General features: G+C 42.7%; 1 protein-coding gene across 3 annotated transcripts in view; it reads right to left on the bottom strand.

Annotated features, from left to right (window-relative positions):
- The window catches only part of FLRT2 (fibronectin leucine rich transmembrane protein 2), a 96387-nt gene extending 75696 nt beyond the window's left edge, over positions 1 to 20691 (bottom strand). The window contains exon 1 of one of the 3 annotated variants that reach the window (XM_008520792.2): positions 18616 to 20691. The gene's annotated coding sequence lies outside the window, so the exon portion shown is untranslated. Of the gene's footprint in view, positions 1 to 15211; positions 16084 to 18615 lie in introns of those variants that run through there. The other 2 variants (XM_008520791.2, XM_008520793.2) reach the window with 2 other exon arrangements.
- Between the last annotated feature and the right edge of the window lie 4447 nt (positions 20692 to 25138).

The raw sequence follows: 25138 nt of genomic DNA, 5'->3' as shown, positions 1-25138 counted from the left end.
GAGTTAATGTGCATTCTTAGAAGCTCTTACTTGAGAATTTCACCTAATGGAAACACTCACAGCATTGTCCCCACAGACTACATTATGAACATTGCGATTTTTCTGTTTACAGTGACAACCTGAAATTTAGTAGAAAGATTCCTTTTTTGCCTGTTGATAAGCCAGACTCCTCTGCAGGCAGTTGTTTTTAAGAGCACTTTCTTTGGGTAATTCTTTTCTACTAATCCATGATACCCACTGTTTTCGAGGCGATGAGACTGCTGGAAAGATTTCTTTTTTCCCTGAAAGAGAAGGGATTTTAAGAGTTCTTCAACAGTGAGTGTCCTAATTGAGATAGAGTGATGACTATTTCCAGGGGATTATATCCTCTTCTGGGCCCCAGAAATAAATATTGTTATGGAGAAATTGGGCAAGAGGCACTGTGGCCCCACAGAGAGCTCCTGGGGAAACAACGACACAGTATGATAGAACTGTCTCATCCATGCAGGAAAAAATAGTCATTTGTAAGCCACAGCATTCATATTATTTCAAGTCGGAGGGCAAAGGAGAAGGGAGCAAATGCTTACTAGTACCTGATGTGTGTCAGGCATCACCTAATCTATTCGTCACAGTGATCCTATGAGATGCGTGTTATTTTTCCTCTATTTACAAACTGAGGAAGTAGACACAAAAATGAAGAACTATGGGGGCTGGCCCCGTGGCCGAGTGGTTAAGTTCGCGCGCTCCGCTGCAGGCGGCCCAGTGTTTCGTTAGTTCGAATCCTGGGCGCGGACATGGCACTGCTCATCAGACCACGCTGAGGCAGCGTCCCACATGCCACAACTAGAAGGATCCACAACGAAGAATATACAACTATGTACTGGGGGGCTTTGGGGAGAAAAAGGAAAAAATAAAATCTTAAAAAAAAAAAAAAAAAAAAATGAAGAACTATGCTCAAGTTAGTCTAGCTGGTTGAGGCAGAGCTAGGATTCAAATCCATTCATCTGAATACACACTCCATGGCCTTCCCATTAACCCACTCTATGCCCTTATGCAGCTCCCTTTTAAAAAGAATACACTTAGGGAGATAATAAAAAGCATGAGACTGTTGCATTTTTCAAAACATCCAGATGTCTTCAAAGATTCCAGCTAGCTGGAGTCCATGGTTTTGCAATATTGCAAGCATCTCTTTCAATATAAACCACCACACCACTAATTTTGGCTATCAAGCCTCAGTTATAAGAATTTAATTCAACATAATCAAGTCTAATGCCTCTGATTATTGCTATTTGCTCTTGCCTAGAGGCCTGAAAAGACTACAGGTTTTACAAATATAAACCAAGGAGTCATGATGCTGTTGGAATGTTCCACCTTTCTGTTTTCAAAGCGAGAGTGCATTGCGTCGACAATGCATTCCACAGAGGGAACAAAAGAAGCTTCTTCTATTAAATAGCTTTAAAATTCAAATACATATGAGTTATTTGTGCAAACTTTGCTAATATTAATTTCCTCAATATTTAAAATCTGATGGGAAGTAGTATATATAGACAAAGACTCGTGCTATACGTAAGTTTCAGAGGTAGTTTGGGGTCAGATGCCTGAGTTCAATAGCTTCTCAAACACTTAGTGGGCTTGGCCTTTGCCCTAAATGAGCTCACAGACAGAAGAGACAAAGCATTTGGTAAAATGTTACACCACAATGAGACTACTAGAAAGACAAAAGTAAAGGCACACCTTATATTTAGTTCAAAAGAGAAGATTCACTTTCTTTGGGAAGATTAGGGAAAGCTACAGGAAGAAGGGCCTTGAGTGCCAAGCTAAGAAGTTCAGACTTGATGGCGTAAATAACAGAGAAGAATATCATCAGCACAGGAATGAGGAAGAGTAAGGTCACCATGGTGTGCGGACCGGAGGAGGGAAGATGTATGTGGGCTTAACTAGGATGGACACAACAGAAACAAAATGAAAGGGCAAGAAGAACAGAATTTTTAAAAAATGCACAAAACGAGTGATGGAAGAGTTGAAAATGAGTGAAAAGGAGAAAGCAAAGATGACAGTAAGTAGTAGTTCCAGAGAACGGTACCTTGTTTAATAGAGAAGTATGAACAAAGCAGAATGGGACTTTGTTGAGAATGATTAACTCATTCTAAAACACATTGACACTGAAGTCCAGAAGATAAACCAGGAAGTTCATCATGGGGAGTGGAGAGGGAAGAGCGACACCGGGTCACAGGCTGATCGCTTAAAGATTCTTGTGGTCTAGACAAATCTGACAGCCATTGCTGGTAGGAGTGACGCTAGTATGTTTAGGTTTTTTTCACATGGCCTGACCACTTTTCTCATTTGCAAATTGCACATAGAAAAGACTTTTGATCCACCAAACGCTTTGGTTCTGCCCACATCTGGGCAGATCCTGCTTTCACAAACAACCCCATCAATGAGCCCACCTAGACTAACCCAAGTCAGGAATAATCTGCTGATGCCTCCACAGTTACCTCATGACAGATAATGGGGATATGGTGACAAAAGAATGTGGAAACACCAGTAGCCGTGGTCTAGATGGCTAAAGAGAAATTAAGGAATTGAGGAATGGATCACTTAATTTAGACAGTATTAATAATATTTACATGGAACTAGGAAGGATAAATAATTGAAAGGCCTTAATTACAATCTTTGAATTTGTAAAACACAACTTTGATACACGCAGAGAAGAACGCATCAGCAGAAAGGTAGAAAAGGGAAGGATGGTCAAAAATCAAATTCAACAGGGTGAAGACTTACAAGCATATACTGTGCTTATTTTCAAATTCTCAATGTGCAACAGGCTTTCCCAGGCCATCTCTTGGTCATTTTTTCACCCAATAAAGTCTACCGCCTGAGCAATTACCTAGATTTAGAAAAGGAGAGAATTTGAGCTATTTATAACACAGCCAATTCTCCATTATTCCCAGGCTCCCTCAGAGGCCACTAGCTTCATGCTATTATCTGACCTCTGGTTTTTCCATTGTCCATTATCACCTCCACAGGGAAAAAGAAGGAATCTCAAACCAAACCATGTAACTATTTACTAGTCATGCTGATAAAGCGTAAAGGGAAAGAATGGAGAGTGTTCTCTACAATAAACGCACTCCTGAATCATTAGGCACTTATCCACAGACTTTCGTTAGTACTGAAAACATGCTGAAACTTGTCACACTTTATTTTCATATCCCTGATTCTTCTCGCTTCCCATTTTAAAGAAATACATTGAAAGACTCAAAAATCTTTTTCACTCAAAAATGGCAAAGAGCAAATACCTTAGATAGTTATCTATTAAAAAGTCAAATATGGAAAGCTAGACCACAGGTCACCCACCGGACAGTGAGCAATCACCTCTGACTTTGATTTTTAAGGCATAAAAAAATACAATTAGAGTTGATTTCAGAAATTACCCAGTGCTCACCTATCCTATAAAGATAATTAACAATAGTTACAAAATCAGATAAGCAACCTGAGGCAATTCTCTTCACTTCAGGTTCCGTGTGTGTCAAATGGGTTTATTAGCAACATTACTAAACAGAACCTACTTTACAGAGTTTTTGTGAAGGTTTAAATGTGATAATATACATGTACTGCATAAGCAGCACTCTAAATAAACTTAATCCATGATCAATACAATTATTATTGTTGTTAATTACTATTATTATCATGAATTCCCCTGGAGGAGAATATGACCTTGCTGATACTCAGTATGATTCAAGAATCAGGAGACCGTATTGTTTCTAAACAGTCCCATAAATTAACTTATAATTAAATTATCAGATCTTCTGGTGTTGTGGTGTAAGCCCTTAGTATTAAAGCAGAGTGGCTTATCAAAAATCATTTCTCAGTGTTAATCCATGTGTTTCCCATTGGCATGGAAAGTGTCACCAATGTATAGCCAGTCAAGAGCAGACCAAGAGTTAAGGCAGGGGCATATAAAATATGCTCCACTATCTTCTACTCCTTTTAGCCACTGAAAATTTTGTTGAAAAAGGGAGAGGAGAGATTGGAGTGTGTATATATGTGCACACACACATCCAAGTCATCTCTGTGCATCGATCAGTAATCCACCACGAAAGTAACAAGGTGTTGTTAGAAATTGTCTTTGGTCCAACAAAGAGGACTTAGAGTCCAATTACCGTCACCATCACGATCACATTAAACCACGTAAGTTTAGAATTTATTGTAACCTTCGCATGTTCTTTGCTGTATTCAACATGCAAATCACGAAGACTAAGATGGATTCTGCTTTGTGGAGACAGAGTGATGAAGGAGTTATGATTTCTGGTCATTTTTTCTCCTCTCTGGAGGGCCCTGGCTTCTGAGATACCTCCATCAGGAAATATTGTGCCTAGGATCAAAATAAAAAGGAAAGGCAAAAAAATGAAGAAGAGAGCAAATGCACAAATTTTTCACAGGTTCTTTGCTTTGCTCTCTTTAATTATGCCAAGAAAGATACACAAAGTTAAAGCTATGAGTTAAATGTCTCATTCCGTGGAAGCCACATCTGTGTGAACATCTACTTAACTGATGGTTTTACTCGGTGCCAAGAATCATATATCATCAAGCGAAATTATTTCTGCTTTAAACAGATCTTCCAGTGTGGCATCTGAATTGCCTCATGTGTGGTTTGGAAAGCTTGATGCTGATCAGGGTTGGGTTAACCAGCAGGCATCTGCTGACAAACCTGCTTAGAGTAAGGCAGAAAGGTAGTGGTTGCATTTTTGCCCTGTTGGGTGACCTACCTATGAGAATGAGAAAGCACTTCTGAGGAAGCAGTCCCTGTCATTAGATTACAAATCTTCTTGTCTTCCAGGATTGGCCAGCGCAACTATGTACTTATTCATTCAATTACATTTATGCAGAACCTGGTGCATTGGGCACTACTGTTAGGGTTTGAGAGATGGAATGAATGAGCCAAGGTTCTTGGAGTCTGATGAGAGAGGAGAGACAGACATGTGAACAGACACATTTCAATATGACACAAACAGAGACCAAATAGAGCTACAAACAAAAAGCTGTAGAAACCCAGAGACAGGAGTGATTAATTTAATTCCTGTGGGTCTTCAAAGAAAAGAATTTGCCAAATGGAGAGTGAGCAGGTAATAGTCTATGTAAAGGATAATAGCAGGGGAAAGGTTGTGTATCAGGAGGCCATGCCTTACCATCTTTGGAACATGCATGCACGGGATGGGTACTTGAGAAGAAGCTCTGGGTGACGGTTTGAGACCCAGTTTGCGCGGATCTCACTTGTCACGATAAAAAGTTTGCAAGGGCTTTATCCAGAGAGATAGGGAATCCGAGCAGTAGGTGACTGTTAATATGATGTGATTTGCTTTTTTTAGGACATTAACTCTGGGGACACCGAGAACTGTAATCTACAATGCTTTAAGGGATACTGATGGATGGTGGAGAGACCACACATGAGACGTGGCTACCAAGAGTGAAACCAGCCCTGACGTCTGGCCGCTCTGAAGGTTCTTTCCTAGCAGAGTTGGGTTAAATCCAGCAATGTTTCCTATGTGACAAAATACACAGAAAAAATGTTCTCATCAATTTACAAATGACTATAAATCAGGTGATTATGAAACCATCGAGTCTCTGGGTCGGAAAAAGTTCTAAAAACTATCTAAGTCAGTGATCTCTAATCCTGGGAGTTTTGTGCCTCCACATTGGCAGGTTTCATCACAGGCTTAATAAATCAGAATCTCGAGGCCTGCAGCCTGAGAACCTGTATTTTTAACCTATTTCTTCAGTTAATTCAGACGGATGGGTCAAGTTTGGGAAAGGGCGACTCTAGGCCAACCCATCAGATTTCTTGGCAGGCAGGGACGAGGTCTTCATTGAAAGAGCGTCCCAATTGTCTAGCACAAATCTTAGCATGGTGCCTGGCACACAGGAAGGAATCAACCTTTGTCAAATCCCCAGTGACAAGCTCATGACTTGAACGGATGTCTGCCTTGCATTCCTTCAAGACTCAGACATTATTAGAATTGAGTTTTAAATTCCATTGCCGTCAGCACTATTGGACTTGTTCCTTATCTATTTGGGTAAAAAAACTGTTTTAAACAATTTCCCAAAGAATTTTAATCTCTCTTAGATGTTCTAAAGTAGCAAAACAAGGTCTTATTGTTTTCTGTTGGGTGGAATATTGGTTCAGAAGCTACTTACCAAGATGTTACCAGCTTAAAAAATATACTCTAGTGCCTGCTTCTCTTTGCTCCAATTTGACTCATTTTATGTGTATACATTACATCATATATTATGTGATCGTAACAGGAAAAGGTTCCGTGTTTCCAGACTTGGAGGTCTCAGTGGTGCCTAACATCTTCTTAAATTTCCCGCATCAATAAATTTACAGATTCATTGTGTCAACAACAATGAAAAAGAACCAAATCTCAATTGTTGAGTAGAATGCAAAAATTATACTGTGCATACATGCTATTGTAACAATAAATGAAAAATAACCTCAGCATTGTGTATTTCGACCAGTGCCTCTGAGCCCTGTGTTCATTCAGAAGTATCTGCCATAGAAGCAGTAAGAAGCTCCCTTACTTGAATTAATTGAAAATAACTTTCTGAAAGAACTATTTCCACCATGAACTGATAACCCAAAAGCATCATTCTAATTCTAACATCTAGCATTATACAAGCAAGGTATAATCATTCTATAAGTACAGAATAAGCATGACATAAATATAACAATAATTTACAGGTTAATCTTCTATAATAAAGTATTTTCATGACTCTGCCAAGAGTCATGTGTGAGATGAATCGTATGAAGCAAGTGTTTAAAATCCATTCTGATAAAAACATCTCTGTACATTGGCAAAGACAAGACAATCACAGCTCAAGGTGCCTAGTGTCGTTGTCTAGACTGGGACTTGTTGCAAGATGCAGGTACTGGTCACCCTGAGTGACAGATGCATGGAGGTGAGTGGGGGTGCATGAAAAAGCACCCCTCAAATGCCAAAGGCTTTGCTTTCAGTGAACAAAAAGACTACAGTTCAGCAGGGCCCAAGCTGCCGTCGCTTTCTGATTCCCCAAACTGAGACAAGTCCTCAGTGCTGTCCTTCCTCGCTTCTCTCTGGCCCTCTCACACCATCACTCTACACTCTACACTACTAGCTATGAGCTCATTCTGCCACTTCGTGAAGTGCTCATTTCCTTTGCTGTCCTTTTCATGTTCTGTTACATGCATAACTAATGAAATTTTATTTTGCAGAAGAGACTACATCCCTTTAGTGAATAGGTTCAAGAGGTCAAAAGCCTTCTTTGACAATCCAGAGAAATGGCAAAAATATTTGTAGAAGGGGAGCGTAACATAATGGAATCATTATCATTTTGGAGGAGAAGGATCTGCAGTCAGCATTTATTAAATCTCTATTGTGTGCCAGACAGGTAGACAGTTTACTGAATTATCTCAATCGTCCGAAGAATAGTTCTGTGCGTAGAAAGTATTTCCTCCCATTTTAGACTTGAGATGAAGACTAAAAGACATTTAAAAATTTGCCCAAGTTTACACAATTAACAAGTGACAGAGCCAGCATTAGAACTTGAGACTATCCTTCTCCAGACGTAAAGTTCTTTTCATTAACATAATGCATTCTCTTCACACTTACGAGGGTTGCCTGTGCAGTCTTCAACCGTGTATGAAACTGCCATGCAATTACGTTCTTGTGTCTCCCATGCTCTTCACCAGCCTGGGAAGCCTCAGAGGAGGGATCCTGCATGACCTACATTTGCCTCTCCAGTCTTACTCCATGCCTGCTACATGGTAAGTAGTAAAACCATTTCCTGAATGAATGAGAAAGCTTTCTTCATTACCTGGTGTATAACTTCCGCCTCTACGAGAATAATATCTCCTTCATGAGGACCAACCCATTCACACAAAAATATATTCCCCCATTGCAGTCTGTGCTTTTCTTTATTTAGAGATTCCCTGGGACATTTTAGGAAAAGAAAATATCCAATTAAAAATAACTTGGGTTATCTCATTATTCTATTATATTGGGGACATATGAGCTAAATCAGCACCATCTAGCTTAAGGATGTAACAGTACTGCCTCCTCATAGTATCTAAGACTTAGATTAGTTTGCGCATTTCAAAGATGCACACAAACACATTCTGTCTCGCCACACATATACCTACAGATTGTTCTTGTTTTATAGCAGAACTCTTCCAAGTAGTACTAAACCTTTTCCCTCTTTAAGTACTATTATTATTTCATTCAGCACTGCCAGAACAAAAGGTATTCAGATTAATTCTGCCAAACTATGAAAGTAATTGGTCATGTTAAAATACAATTCTCTGGCCAGATACTTTACGATGGACCACTAAAATGCTTATCAACTTTAAAAAAAATAAAAATCAACCCAAATGTCATACCTTTGGCAAATAGCAAATCAGCAAGTGAAATGACAGTGTCAGATACGGATTGCCATACATTCAATTGCTGGTAGAAATATTCCTTCCCACCAAGGATCACAATCTAACCGAATGTGTTGTGAGTACACACTTCACATATGCACGCGTTTTCTGCAGACTTCAAATAAGAAACCCTAAAACAATTAAAAATTAACCTTTACAAAGGCCTGCATGTATATAAATTAGGAAAATAAAATAAACATGCTCACTCTTGGAACCTTCAAAATTAAAAGTGTCTCAGGTTCGACAATTATAAAAATACGATGGAACAAAATGTGGAGAAACAAGTTGTAAAGAACTGTCCCACAAGGGTTTATGACACTAACAAAGTCAAAACAAAGCCAAGCTCTGGAGATAACGTCAGTGTCATAATAAATCAGGTCCTTCCATTGATTGGTCATGGGCTCAGGAGGTTTGCCAAACTACTGAAAAGACAGTCTTTTGCTCTAGCCTGCCTTATTTTGCAAAACAAAAGTTTTAGAAAATCATCATATATTCTATTAAGGACTGCATTTTTGCAAAAGGTAACTTGGATGGCTAAAGTGGAAACCCAGCCCCAAAGAGAAACAATCTTACTTAGGGAACATTGATGGTTTCTTCCCAAAAGATCCTCAGTGGAATCTATTTGCGATCAATTTAGTTTCCAACACTAAGCCAAGCTGCCAAGGAAGGAAAGTTAGGCCCTCACACTCAACTCACCCTAATTACCCTTGATCCTTGAAAAGGACTTGCATCAAAATAGAGCTAATTCACAAAAGGAGATAATGCACCATTGAATGAAGGGAAGAAGTGATGCAGAGGGCCACCAGACACTTTACTGGTTGGGTGATATCCCATAGCACCCACAAAAGGAAAGCTCCTGGCAGACAGGGAACTCTGTCTTGGTTACCATTTTATTTATATAAAACCTAGAACTATCCTAGGATATGAAAATCATGCAGTGATAAATGGTATCGATTTGAATAATGCCTCTTTATGGGAATATAACACTGTATTATTATCAAGGTATTTTCACACTCATTAATCTTAGCTGACCCCACAACAACCCTGTTGAACTCTGCAGAGAGGAAATTAAGTCTCTAGGAGATTAAGTAATTCGTCCAAGGTCATAAATGTAGAAAGGAGTATGCTGACACGAGAATGCAGGTTTTCTTTATATAAATACATCTTTCTTTCCTCCAAAATAACCTCCCTATTGCTCACTTCCCATCACAGTAAAGTCCCAAATCACAAACCTACATCATAAAATTATACTCATTCAGAACAGGCCAACTTGTATCCAATTTACTGTTGGAGAAAGAGTGAAAGGCTTTTTAACAAAATCTAAATATATATATATGATTGCAATGTTTTTTACTATTTTAATTAAAAAAATCAACTCTGATCTTTTTGGATGGCTTCATAAAGAAGGAAACTTCTAAAGTCTATCTAGAGAATTCAACTTCTATGTAATAAAATGTCATGTTCATCCTTTTGTATAAAGCCAAATGGTTTAAAGGAGAACTCTGTGCAGCCTTCGGGAGCCTTCAACTTCTTTCTGGCTCCAGTTAGCCAATGAGAAGCTGAGCTAGTAAGGCTTTCTCATACCAACTCATAGAGGCAGTTGCGAGGAACAAATGCAATCCTTTATGTGAGACTCAGAAAATTTAAGAGAGGAGGGGAATAAATGCTAGTTAGGTATCAATGTGTTTTAAATACAATTTCATCCCTCAGGACCTAAACAGAATTTGCTGGAATCTTTATGGCAAATGCTTATCTAATGTCCTCCTATTTATCTAATATCTATAAGGAATATTACAATTCCTTGCATTATTTCTGTCTTCAAAATATTTGAGTCCAAGCTTTGGAGAAAAGTGGGAAAGGAAACTATCACAGAGGCTATTTTGACACTGGATTTTCATGAAAGTGACGCCCACAGGCAGCTGGGGCTAAGAGTGACACCAGCATGTGGACCTATTTCCAGACTCATATGAGGCTAATGTTTTCCATTCGGCCACATGACCTCTGTTGACTTCAATGGACAATATATTTGTGAACCAATTTTAGGAGCCATTGTTCTTTTGCTCCCTGCTGAAGGAGGTTTCAGTGTTCTGAGGCCTAATAGCATCTATGAACTCTGAGACCTGATATTTTTTAGTGGGTTGAAATCCAAAAGCCCTCAGGTTCTTAAAAGGTTCAGATGGAAGATTCTTTTATCTACGTCTTGAAAGCTCTAATAAAGAGAACTGAAATATAACACATGACCCGTGAACTGAGGGGAACAGAGGACCTTTTGCCAAGTTTCTTGCACGTTCCTTTAAAAGCAACCTGGGAAGAAAATGAGAAAGACAGCTCAGTTCTAACGAGCGCTTAATGGGTAGGAGCACCCGAGATTTAGTTTGTGAACGCTTCAAAAAATGGCTGAGGTCTTGAACCACTAAACTGCCAGAAAATGTGTGCCCTTATTAAGCATCCACAGAAAAACTGATCAGTGTGTGAGAATCATGAATGCGGCTTTTTGACTTCCCAAATTATACAAGGATATTTTCTTTGACCGTCCCCTACTACAGATCCGTAAAAACGACACTGCTTTGTTCAGGCGACACAGGACACACGGCGCTGCATGCTTCTGCAGAATCACATCCCACATTAAATTAAGTTAGAGGTGGTATTTGAAAAATAAATAAATAACGGAGTTCCAATTCACTGCAAATGGTACAGGAGGCCAGTAAGTCGGAAGCCTGCAAGAGAAGGACTTCTTTTAGAAAGATGTTTTACAGGACTTTTTCTGCATCATTAACTCTTCTGGAATCCTGAACATAACATGATGAATTTCCCTAAAAAAGTAGCTACTGTTTAATTCTGAATCACTTCAAAGAGCCACAGTAGAAGGAATCAAAGAAAACCAAAAAGACCAGTAGATGCGAAATTCGCCAAGGAAAAAAGCCATGAAGGTTCTAACAGATTTTGAGCATGTACAGAAAATACCACTGATTATTTTGCTAATACAGTGTTTTACTGTTCCATGCGACTGAAATAAGTCTCTGTATTCATTGAAACACAGGATATTTTTATTACAATATTTGTGTCATAGCTCTTTAAAAAGGAACACATTTGAAACCTTGAAAAGAATCTCTGTCTTAAAATGGTTCTTGATGTGTATGTGAGTATGTGTGTTTTATTATAAACAGATACTTAATTGGAGGTCACATTACTGAAAGAGTAAAAAGATACTGATAGTCTTACTCCTATCTTCAACCTGCAGTTTTAGAAGAAAAATATAAGTTAAAAAAGTAAAGCAATTTGGAGGGTGGGGAAAAGTAAGAAAGTTGGCTAGGGTATTATAACGGTTGTTTAACTTTAATAATAATAATAACTGGTCTTCAAAAATGTCTCTTGTGTAAAACCCGCCCAAGGGAAAAGAAAGAAAACCTCCTAAAAATTCCATATCCCCAAATATCACTACATGAAAAACCATCTGGAAAATGTCAGATAATGGTATCCGCCCACCTAAGAAATTCAGTAAACTTTGTCTTCAATTACCATTTAGGATAATCAACTCAAATTGAAATTTCGATTCAGAAACCCTCAGAAGATAAAGCTGGATTAGGAATCAAGTTTTAAAAGTCTCCTTATAAGACCATCTGTTTACAGACACCCTTCTCACACCCCACCTCGTCCTTGATCTGTACCATAAGTTCACGGGAGAAGCACCGGTGAATTTAAAGACATACACACAATGCTACTATGAAGTCTAGATACCACATATATGTTCTGAGCTTGGCTCAAGTTTCCCTTGTTATGTAAGCACTCGGGGGCAATAAAACTTCACTTACATCCAGCAGCATTGTCAGTCTCAAAACATTAGTCTCCCTGACTGTACAATCCTTTTATTGTCAGGGGTTTTATTTACGTTGGTCATGTTGTCAGTGCTATATGGAATAATCACTTAGTAGCCTACTAGCCCGTAACATCTTTATTATTGTTGTTAAATATCATCACCCACACTAAACTCTATATTAGAAAAATCAAGTTCGAAAATGTAAATATTCAGAACGAACTACAGAGCTGTTAGATACCCCCCCCCACCCCCCGCCACCACACACGTAATCTGTAGAATCTGATGAGAAGAGAGAAAAACAATGAGTATTCACTTCTCACAGATAGAGGTCACTAATGGACTGAATTTGAATCACTGTGGCAGAAACCACGAAGTTATTAAAGTAATCTAGTGAAAAATGAACTTGAATTGAAATTAAAGATACTAAAAGATGATTATCCAGACAGGTCTGACCTGAATAGAAACAAAATTACATCACCTTGACCTTTTTGGAATCTTCTAAACAGAGTGCAAAACCAAGAGCTGCTCCTCGGTCAGCCTTGCTGTTTTTTAACTTCAGACACTGCTGATGGCAGAAGCAGCAACTCCTCCTTGCAGAGTACAAAGCTGAAACGTCAAACTAGATCAGATGTTCACACTGGGTCTCTACAGCATAAGACTTCGGGACTTGTACATATTTGAGCCTTTCTTGAAACCACAGCTTCAAACTGGGATGATATAAGGTTGCTTTAGGGAGATACGTCTAAATCCTAAATCAAACTCTGCAGCAGGCCAGAATATAAATGTAAGGGGTATCAGAGAAGGTTCAAATTAGATCCAGCCGCTCAAAGTAAAACTCGGAAAAGATCACCTCATCTGAAAGCTGGCATAGAGGAAAAACCATGACTGCCTCAGGAACCTTAAGGGAGCCCAGCATGGAGTCATTTGGGAATCTACTTTCTTCTGTTAAAAGCATCCCCTGGAATTTCTAAAACTGCAATGAAACTACTGAAGTGTTAAGATTTGGGCTTTTTTAAAAAAAATAAAAAAACAACCCAGCATTCCTTCCATGCTAGGTTTGTAATGGGTCCTGCTACAGTACAGCTAGCCCAATTCTTTTTACAATTTCTTGTACCTACTGGCAGAGACACGCACTAATGTTTGAAATTTCATCTTCCAACCTCCTTCAGTCACAGGTATTTGCAACTCAATGTGACAGTATAGTGTTGCACTGTCATGCGTGATTATTAAAAATCCTTAAATGGTTTAACCCCATCCTGTTTTGGACTTTCAAGGAGGGGAGGAAGATTAGTCTTATTGTGGGGAGCAACAACATTGTGGGGAAACAAGCAACTTTTCATAGTATGTATATTACCCAAAGATTTATGACCCTCTAATATGGTGATCTATAGATCCTATGTATCTGACGCATGTTGCTATGTGATAAAAAAAAAAAAAGTCCAGTTCTAACACTTTCCATACTGACCTAAAATTTTACATTCATACTGCAACAGCCAAATATATCCCTGGACAAATGCCAACCTGCATTCTCTTTACCTCAAAATGTTTGGGGTATCCTTTTACTGGAGATGTAATAAGGTCATACCACTTAAGTCCACAGACAATATCGGTCCCGATATGGAAGCTAGCCTTCATATTAGCTTTCGGGTAAGAGAAGTTAGACATAATAAATTTAGCAATAAGCCTGTGAGTGAGTGGACATGCCCCAAAGCTCCCTGATTATAGAGCCTCCCAGCTGAGTGGGGAGCAATAGCTCGGGTTTAGAAGAGGCTTTGCATAGCAAATGCAGCATGTAGAGAAATCTAATCAGCACCTTGCACTCCTGCACAAGCATTTACACGGATTTGTGCCTTGCACTTGATAAGCTTACTGTAAGCTTTACAAGAGATTCCCTCCACTAAAATTAATCAAAAGCTCTTGGAGACTGATTTCCATTTACAAGAGAGGGCACAATGAGTTTTCAGGTGAATAAATAATGATCATAATAAAGGTGATAGCAATAGCAGGCATCGAGCTGCTTTGAAACTCAAAACTCGACTGGGAGAAAGGGGACATTGGGGAGTTGGGTGTGGAATCTTTTTTGCTCTCGAAGTAAAAGGCAGGAGCTATTTTGTTAGTTAGACTAAGTCAGGCTTCTGTTCCGGAAACGTGACGGTGGTCTTCTCTCGCCGTCCCCGACTCAGTGCACACATGCGACCACTCACTCCTCCCCCCACCGGGATGCATCAGGCCACCGAGGAAAAATCGGCCTCTCTGCAACACTAACCACCCCCACCAACACACACACGCGCACACACACACACACACACACACACAAACGGGCGGATAATCACTGCAAATTCACGTCAGCAATGGTTAACGAGTTTCATCTCCCCCTTCAATCAAAATGTGACTTCTAAAGTTCCTATTTTATGACGCCAGAAGGTGAATGGAGGGAGGGAGGAAAGGCTCCAGGGATGTCAAAGGGAGAAGGAGGATTTCTCCCCTTTCCTTGAAATTTTCACACGCAGCCCATTTGATTTTCTGCACCAGCTAAACAGGGTGGGCGAATGGGAGTGGGCTCCTGTCACTTACAAAAGAAGCTAAAAAAGGGGGAGAGGGTGAGGGTGGGAGTGAGTGAAATCCATGCATCACGTCCCTGGATTTAAGAATACTAAAAGCCCCTCAATCCACATTCTAAATATCCAACAAGCTACAAGAGGAGCCACCAGTTGGGGCCGAGGGCTCTCATCCATTGCCCGGGGCGATTCGCCTCACCGCACAGCTGCCCACCGGGCGCAGAGAAGCGCTACGGGCCCCTCTAGCTTGACTATAGGTCTCCCGGCGCTAGGTACCCATCCCTGAGATCTTGAACTTCGCCTCCTTACTTTCACCCAAATCTGGCGAGTGTTAGGAAAGGCGCTAGGAGAGAGCAGGAACCCAGCAGAGGGGCTTGGAAGGAGACGATTAGGGGCGCGCGTTACCTGCGAAGGTTCTCGAGGTCTCCTTCCAGCCCTGGTGGTAATCCCGCTCAGCGCCGCGTCCTCCCCCCATCCAAACTTTTGCTCGGTGCTCCGGGTGGCGGCGACGGTGGCGGCTGCTGGAGCCCGGCCCTGTCGCCCGCAGCGTCGGGGCGCGGAGGTGCGGAGGCCGGAGCCTCAGAGCGGCGCGCGCCTCCGCGCAGCCGGCCGGCGCCCGGGCGCCCCGCTCGCCTCGCTCGCTCTCGCTTTTCTCCCCTAGTGAGCCGCGGCATCGTCTTCCCCCGTCCTCCGCCACCTCCGCCTCCAGGGCTCGGGCATGCCACTTTCTCTCGGCTCCGGCCGCCGCGGCCCCCGCTTCCTCTCCTCCTCTGCCTCCCCCTCTCCGCGTCGGCCAAGCCAATGTGTCCCGAGAGAAGGAGGGCGAGCGGGGAAGGCTGCGGAAAGTAGCCCCCTAGGGCCGGGGCTCCTCAGAGACGGAGGACCCTGGGGGACGGCCGGAGAGCCAGGCAGGCGCGCCTCCGACGCCTGAGTGCCCACCGCTCCGAGCCCGGCGAGGGGCGCTGCGCGGGGGCGAGGACCGGGCTGCTCCAAGTGCCGCGCTGGCCCGGCGTGGGTCCGGAGGCTGCTCCGACCTCACTGCTGCCTCAATCCGACGCGGCCCGGCTAATGTAGGCGCCGCGGCCCCCACCCCCACCCCTCCTGACACCCCCGGGAGATGTTTACAGTAATGAATTCGCGGGATCGCCTCCGCCGCTCCCGCGCTCCTCCTCTCCCTCGGTCCCTGGCGCTCTGGCGCGCTCCCCTCCTCGAGCCCTCTTTCTCTCTCTCCCTCCCTCCCTCTCTGGCTCTCAGAGTCCCTCCCACATTTCTGGTTTAAAGAATGCTTGGGAGGCGCGGCTGCAACCCAAAGCTTTCCAAGAGGCAAAGTCAGACTAGGTTTTTAACCCTATCCTCCCTGAAGAGAGTTGCACAGCGCCGGGGCTAACAGCAGCACGGATGTCACCCTGACAGGCACGCCTTCTCCTCTCTTTACCGTGTACCATCTCACTCCCCAACTCTTAGGGATAATGCCCCCATCTGAGCGCTGAAAGTCGATTTCTCCCCTGCCCACCGGTGTTGTACTTCCAAGCCAGAGGATCTAGTACTTAGACGCTGAGAAATGATCGAAACATGAGATTAGGGAGGAAAAATATAACAAGTCTCTCAACCAAGATGGCGTTATTTCAAATGCAGGCAACCTTGGTGACTTGCCCCCAACCCATCACTAGTTCCCTGATCCAGGACTTTCTTAAATAACTTTAATTGAGAAAATAATCCAAAGTTTAATATGATTATTTTAAACATCCCGTTTTCTCCCTTCACCCTGGCCACTGGAAAACGCATTGTTCAGTTTCTCCATAGATTACAGCGGACAGCCAAATCCAGCCTCAAAGATTTAGGAAACAGGCTTGACAGCCAAAGAAGCTTCATTTGTACACAGGCAACCTTTCCACTTCGCAATCTCTTTGCAAAGGTTAAAGTGTAATGTTAAGAAAACCAGGTGCACGTCTCTTTCTTGGGAGGAAAAAAAAAAAGGTTCTGGTTTTCTCGCATTTCATTGCGGCTCCTCCTGCCTCCAGTAAGTTGCTGTCATGTTTTAACAAGTCTGTAGAGAGGCTGAAACTGAACAGAACAGGGAGAGCGAGCTCGCGCCAAGCGCCGGGCTGCGCTGAGACGCGCCGTCGGTGGGCCCACGCGAGACGCAACCGGCGAGCTTGAAGCTAGCTCAGGACCAACTCCCTACGGATCCGCTCGGCTATCGCAGCAGACTTGCGCAGGGGCGGTGGCCACGACCGGCTCGGGACGATTTCCCTGTCCTCAATTCAAAGCCTGAGTCACTTGGCACCACTTTCCCAATTGTTTTTACTTCCTTCGCATCCCTGTTGTGTCTACCGCCTTCACGTATTTGAGCGCCTAAATCATGTTAAGACAACTTGGAGAAACGCCAGGTTTACCTCCCAAGCACAAGCCACGCACGGACCCACCCAGACGCACGCCCGAGACCCACTCTGGCTGGCACACGCGCTCACACAGAAGCACACACGACCCAGCTTCGTGCGCGCAGGTCGCTGGCCCTGTTGCTTTATTCAAAGATGGCTAGAAAAATGCCGACACTTATATTTACATTAGCTCCTCTACTCCCCAAACTCAGTGTGCAACTAATAAATACCCGGTGGAGGAGGGGGCATGGCTGGGGGAGTTAATTAGACTAGGACAGACAGTGAGTGCCATCTTGCTGGGAGCTTCCAGGAGCAAAGCGCCAGCGACGACAGCAGCGGTGACCTCCGCCTCCACCAGCAGCTGCCGCTGGCCACAGTCCCACGCGCTTCAGGAGTTTCCTGGGTATCAAGTGTGGGTACAGCTTGCCCCAATCACCCTTTTCCCCATACTTCTTTTCCCTGTTTAGTGCCCCGACCTCAGCTGGCAACCTTGATCTTGGGCCTGATTACAAATAAGAAGTGATCGCGCCGGCTCTGAAAGCGCGGAAACGAGCCCAGGACTGGTCAACGCAGCGGAGGGATCCTTCCCGGCGGCTCCCAGCCCTGGCGGGGACGCGCTGGCAGCTGGCGAGGCTCTGCTCCCGCCCTCCTCGCTGTCGCCCAGCCGCTGCGCTCAGAGCCTGGGGCGCGTTATCCGCCCCCTGTCCGCGTCCCACGCATGCGACGCAGGGAACACAATCCCAGTTCAGCCTTGAGTGCTCCCCGCGCCTTGGCCCTGACTGTCGCGCCCAGCAGACGCGCCGCCCTGAGCTCAGTGCCGGGCCACTGAAGATCAGCCGGGCTGGAGAAAGACTTGATTTTGGGAAAAGCAACCCCCTCCCCAACTGGAAGGAAAACGAACTAGCACCCTATGCATCTTCTTAGCCACTAATCCATCCGGGATTGCGGGCAGGGGGCGCGCTGGTGGCTTGACAGACAACCGCCGGCTAATAACGCTGGTGACATTAACAGCAGATGGAGCGGGCGCGGAGGTGGGGGAGTAGGAGGGTGTTACTCCTAGAAGTTAACAGATCCATTCTGGGGAAATGAGAAGGTGGACTCCGGCAAGCTTAGTGGCTCTAGAAACCCCAATTTAGAATCCACGCTCCCAGCAAGCTAACAAATTTGCGTTTTGACCCAGAGTTCAGTTACAAAACTCTTTAGAGGAGGTGAATTCGACTTGCAAATAGACCTCCCTAAAGTCAGGAGAGAGTTAAGCAGCTTATTCTCTCTCTGGATAAAGATAAAAGCCTAAAACATCCCACCCCGATGACCACCTCCCACCGTTTCAAAGAAACAATGCCCCCCCTCAAAGAGACCGCGTGGTCCCCGCGTAGCGGCAGCCGGGGCGGCTACTGGAAACTCCACCTGGCACCTCAGCGCCTTTACCTGGCGGTCGCGTCTCCTCGCAGTGAGCTCATCCGAATCCGACAGGGTCGGGGAGGTGGAAAGGGAAGAAGCTGGCGCGGCAGCAGCCGGGCTCCCGGGGCATGGTATTGTTTTAGGGGTCTCCGCCAAGGTCCCTCCTGCCCATCGTTGAGAACTGCCAACCTGGTCCCGGGGCTGGGTGGACACGGCGGCGGGCGCAGAGCTGCCGCCTCGCCGCTACTTGACACCCGGGACCTAGGGCCAGAGACGCACCCCGGGAGGAGCAGCGCGGCGCCTTGGAGCGGAGATTGCGGCCGCTGATGTTATCTCCGCGCTCTGGTACCTCTGCGGTGGCTATGGAAGATGCAAACTCGCAAGTGACGACCACAGGGTTCGAACGTACAACTAACTACAAGGTACCCAGCCTGAGACAGTATGTTGCTTTTCCCCTCCCCCTCCTCTCCCTCCTACCAGGGAGGGAGCTAACTTAACCCTGTGTGCGCCCTGCGCTGTCTGGAGAAGCCGGAATCGACTAGGAAACCGCAGGCGGCGGCTCCTGGGGCGAGAGCTTTGTTCACGTGCGTTTCCAGTGGGTGTGTTGCTGTCTGGGGGCACTCGCGTGGCAAGACGCCAGTGGCAGGCTTCCAACCCCAGACTCCGACATGGGAAGGAGTCGTAGCGTTTCATCCGGACCAGACTCAGCCCTCGGAATCTATTTTTTGCCGCCAGTTACCAGATTTATCGAAGTTGCCCGCGAAGTTGGGTTTTATTCCTCTATTTCTGCCCTCTCCCTGGCACCCGTATTATTTCCTTTTCTAGCGGTGCTTTGAAGATGTGGACTCTCCGCTCGTTCTGACTGTAGCTTTTAACTGTTTTGCGTGGGCGAGACGACTTGTGGAAGGTACCCACCTACCCACGCCCAATTTAAATGAAACCACGAGCTGCCTCCCATCCACCCACCCAAGGCCCGCATAAACCAAAGGACCGCATATTCAAATAAGACTAAGACGCCGGAAGATGGGGGAAGGGCGGGCTTGAGGGATTTTGAGATGTGAATGGGGAGATGGAAGGGTGGAGAGAGACAGCGATTGAGCCTTAGAATGGAATAAAAAGGAGAAATACAAACAAAAATGACGGTGCAGAAAATATATCTGAGTCCCAACGTTGAAAGCAGCAGGTCAGCTTTAAGAACCTAGATTTTGATCGGCAGTATTTCTCCAACTCCTCTGGAAGTGGTAAAAAATAAATAAATAAAAATAGAGAGTACGGGACTCTCCACCTTGGCCACCCAGATGCTTCGCGTTTTGTAAACGGCTGTGACTAAGCGCTCTAGACTCCCAAGAAGTTAACTGGAGTTAGAGGTGAGTCCTCGTGGACGCCGAATGGAAGCTTAGACAAGAGAAAATTGATAGCAGAGCGCCTCTGCTGTCACCGTCACACCCAAGTGAGCCAGAACGTCGCCCAGAGCGCAAATTCAGACATCTTCAACTGATGCCTTCTTTCTCCAGCTCCATTCCCGACTAAAGAAAGAAAGAAATACCGAGCCTTTAAAAATCATTCAGAGGGTAACACGTGGATCTTGCGGAAACTGAGTTATTTTTAAAAAGAGACAATGTGTTTCTCCACTGGGTAGATGTTCTAATTTCTCTAGGCAACATACCGAAGCCAATGGGAACCTGTAATAGCCATTTCAAACGCCTCCTCGAGCCAGGCCAACCCTTGAGGCAGCGGGAGAGCCGTTTCCGCCCGCCGGTGCAGAATTCCGTTGTAAATCCTTCTAGTTTGCCAAGGTGGCAGCAAAGCACAGGGATAGCTCGCCAGGCTGCGGAATCAATACGAAAGATCACATTTTTAGGACAAATACTCATCTACCTGCTTTTACACATCCATCTTCGTGTAAGTGTACATGGGTTCCTCCTTTGAAACCTTGATCTGAGATAACAGTATAATTATTTCATCTTTAAGAATATATTTTTGAGAATGTATTTTAAGAATATATTTTTGGTTAAAGACAAAATGGAACACTACAGGTTTTGCTTTCTGATTTATGCTGCTGGAAAATGAATAAGATTCAAAAAGGGAGGGGGCTGGTTGCAGATGTACCGAATTTGTATTTTAGATTCTTGCTGTTTCTAAATTATAATAAAACAATATCATTAGGATGCTCTCCCTTTAAAGACTATTGGTGTGATTATTGTAATCAGGGCAAGGAAAACTAAATATGGAAGATATATGAACAGAATCGCTGTAACAAATTTCTTATCCACATGACCTATGAGTCAGTTTTAGAAATGTGTGATCATGGGGCCAGAGGAAGCAAACGAATAGTAAATGTGGTTCAGGGGCTCCAGAGTGTAATAATTTTGCAGACTCACAAAACTGTGATAATTAGGTTACTTTATTTTTATTGAGAAACTATCACTGACACCTAAGGGTGGAGAAGTAGAGAAACAAAAAGAAAATCTCTGAGCTTCAAAAAACAAAATCCAGCTTATTAGTTATTCTTAAGACTTCAATTCTGAATGGAATTTTCACTTCAATTGAAATTTGACTGCCATCTCAAATCCTTCAGTGCCTTCTCTCCATGTTTCTTGTACCTTCTTCCTCTATACGTGCACGTGTACGATGGCCTGTCTTTCTAATCTTTGGTGAAAGTAAAAATAACTCAAGGTTTGCTTCATAAGATCACGGTTTAAGCCCCAGGCACTGAAGATTTTCATCTTGGGTAAGTTCAGCTCCGAGCCACTGTTTACTCATATATAAAATGGACGTAAAAGTACCTGTTCTCCTACCCTCATAATACTGTCAAATCACGTCAGTATACACAAAAGTGCTTTAGAAATTTCAGTTGTTTTTTCTAGCAATAGTATCATTACATCACACGGTCCCAGCCCTCAAAACATAGGAAAATTACATCAATCTAAACATAGTCAGTTTCCCCTAGTGTTATCATCTTCTGTTACCTTGGAACATTTATCAAAAGGAAGAAATCAACACTGCTACGTTGCTGTTAACTAAACTCCAGACTTTATTCATATTTCATCAGTTTTTCCACTGATGTGCTTTTTCTGTTTCAGGATCCCAGCTAGGATGCCATATTGCCTTTAGTCATTGTGTCTCCTGTGCTCTGGGATGGTTCCTCAGGCTTTCCTTGTTCTTTGTGACCCTAAAAATTTTAAGGGATAATGGTCAGGTATTTTGTAGAATGTCCCTCAGTTTGAGTTTGATGTTTTCTCATGATTAGACTCTAGTTGTGGGTTTGAGGAAAGACTACCACGGAGATGGAGTGCTGTTCTCATCACATCATATCAGGTGGTACATGATATCAGCATGATGTCACTGATGATAACATCGTCACTAAGATGTTGTGTGCCAGGTTTCTCCACTGTAAAGTTATTTGTCCTTTTCAATACTCCATCCTTTGGAAGTAAGTCACTAAGTCTAGCCCACCTTATGAATTTGGAACATTTACATGAGCAAAATAAGCATTTAGTGTGACTCGTAAACACTCCAAATATCGAATTCACTTAGAAATAATCTCCTAGGAAATTCCTGCTGTATTCTGTATTCTTAGGAATGTGCTCAACAATCTCTTTTTGGTTACATGTTTGAAGCCATCTTCAACTACCCTGTGTTTTACAATCCCCAAACCCAGTCATTCCTAAAATCCTGTTGATTCTTTTCTGAAATGTCTCCTTCTTTTCCGGTCCCCATTGCCACATATGGTTGGTTCAGAATTCCAACTTCCCTATGAAAAGATGACATCCATGACCTCTTATCCCTCTCCCTTTCATGGTTTTCCACCAGTATGGTGCTCATTTCTTTCTCCTTTAAAGTGGCGTTTGCTATCTACATGTTTGTCTCTGGGCTAAATCTAACTGTCTCAAAGAATTGAGTTGATCTTACTTTTCTACTCTCCTGGTAAATGCTCAAACATGCTTAATGACTTCAAGAATAAGCTCCTCTAGCAGGTAGAGAGAAATGCATCCTTTCTTCTAAGATGAGCACTACTGTAAGGAAATCCATGGTTAACATGGTTAACACACTGTGGAGAAGTGGCTTTTCATTTGTCTCATGAGTAAGAAATACTTCTAACGTGTAACACCCTTTTTGTGAGCGTGGCTGGATTCATGTGAATGTGCGACACTGAAGTGCACGACACTGAAATGCACACCCTTCTACTTTTGAAACTACAGTATATGGTTCATCTATTCGTCTAACAAACTTTTGTAGGAAACACAAAACATGTAGCTGACCTTTGATGAATAGACTCAGTCCCTATATGTCAAAACTCTCAGTCTAGTGGAGACACATAGACAAATAATTACACACTCTTTAGGTAAATATAACAATTTAGGTGTATGCAAGGTACTTTAGTGCCCTGAAAGAGATTCTCTCAAGAGGGAAGACTTCATCCAGTGATGAAGATGTTCTTGTGACAATGGACTGATTTGACAGGGGACTTTTGCGGTATTATTTTTATTTCCAACCTTCTGCATACAGCAGCCCCAGGTACCAACTGGAGTCCCCTGTCTCGTGGAAAGCACTTTGGGCCAAAAATTAAAAAATCAATGTGGAAGTAACTGCTTGAATATCCATTTCCCCAAGCTTTAGTTTCTTTGCCTTTCCATGAGGGTTACAAGATGATTATGCGTGAACAAAAAGAGAAGGTACATACTGACAGGAAACCAAAGCATGTTAAACCATGGAGATTTCCTCTTACATAAACCTGCCATTTGTTAAGCAGTTGCTCTCTATTCCAAAGGGAAGCTGGCAGAAACTTGAAGCAAGCATTCTCCAACAGCATTGGGGAAAAATCAGCGAGGGAAGTGCCTTTTTAGAAAGGGTATAGGGGTGATATAAAGATGTAAGCCATTTTAAGAAGAGATGAAAGATCTATCCAGGGACTTATTCAAACCTGGAAGCTACCACTGTAAAAAATGTTCTTGAGCCTTCTATGTCTATTATAGTTCTGATGAAGAGGTAGGTGCTGTTTTAATCTGAGAAAACACACTTAAGTGAATGAGGATATAAGATTCTGAATATGTATAAAACTTGCCACTACACTGTATATATATCTCTATACACACACACACACGTCTGTACACTTTCTACTGTCTATAGATATATTAGAAAAATAAAACTGAATCTTTTAGAAAGTCAGAGACAGTTTTCGAGACTGATTCTTAGTATGAAAAACAATTATCCTTATCAGTTAAGCTTTGTGCAGCTACAAGAGTCCTGAACTTGAACTTGGTACCTCAAGTCTCCACCACTTTATCAGGGAAATCGCTTAACTATGTGAAGCCTCAGTTTCTCTTCTATCAATATGGAAAACTAAAACTATATTTTAGGGTAGATATATAAATGATAAATGAGTTATTTCAAAGCTCAAAATAAGAATAAATTGTCATTATGTATATAATTATTGTGTTTTACAGAACATAATTTAACGTGATCTATATTTTACTCCGTATAACCTTAAGCCATAGATTTTACTTGTGCTGCTATTTCTTGCTTTTCTGGTAACCTAGTTTTACATAATGTCCCAGAGCTTCAAAGAGACAGAACTGCTTAGTTTCTGCACAATTGCTCTGAACAATATTTTCAGGTATCAATCACTCTTTGTTACCAAATTTTGAGCTACTCAAGAAATAAACTTCCTCAATCTAGAGAATTCTTAGCTTATCTTCTCACTGCATCATTAAAAAATTCACATAAATTGCTGTTGGCCAATTTTCTCCCGTAGTTCTCCCACTAAGCTAATAGAAGTAACTTTTTCAAGGTTTTCAAGTGATTCTTTTCTTTTTTTAATCTTATTGTTGGATTATGTTAGTACTTGAGTTCTCTGCATTTAGTCGTCTCATTTGTTTACTCAGTTGGAACAGCTTGGGTTTCAGGTTTACCCTTTCTCCACTTGAAACATTTTTGCAAGATAAAATTAACACTAAAACATGAAAATAAAATTTAAAGAGAGAGTTCCTTATAGATAGTGACTCTTTCTCTGTTGCTCTCTCTCGCCTTTGAACGTTTCCATTGGTACAATATTTTGTAAACAGGCTAGGAAGTCATATACCATGAGTGTAAGTAAGTTTATTAGCATTTGATTTTTACTCTTTATCAGTAGTACAGGGGCAGGAGTTAAATTCTCCTTTCTAAAAACTCAAGTGCCATTGGAGATCACTAGTCTGTGTTGTAGGTTGACAAAGGTGGTGGGGTTCTTGTCACTGAAGAAATCATTAAGAGCTTGATTTTTAAAGGCCTTCCCATTTTCCTTGGTGTTTTAAAGAGATGTTTAGTAACTCACAAGCACAACATCAAACTACAGAAAGATCTGAATTGTTCTGATCTTGGATTCTGTATTTGTTTTGATTTCTAGGGATTCTGCTGTATTTTCATGTTTATGCAGTGGAGTTTCCTCTTCTTTTCACTTAAATTCTTTGTAAATGGTATAAAGTTCAATTTTTAAGCACAACAGATACAAGAATATGGATTATAGATCAGAGGTGGTAGAAAGTCAAGCAGTTAACATTAAAAATATCTC

The sequence above is a fragment of the Equus przewalskii genome, chromosome 25 (assembly GCF_037783145.1).
Source record: "Equus przewalskii isolate Varuska chromosome 25, EquPr2, whole genome shotgun sequence".
NCBI classification, from domain to species: Eukaryota; Metazoa; Chordata; class Mammalia; order Perissodactyla; family Equidae; genus Equus; species Equus przewalskii.
The sequence above is the reverse complement of the archived record's forward strand: the minus strand, read 5'-3'. Positions and strand labels throughout refer to the sequence as shown.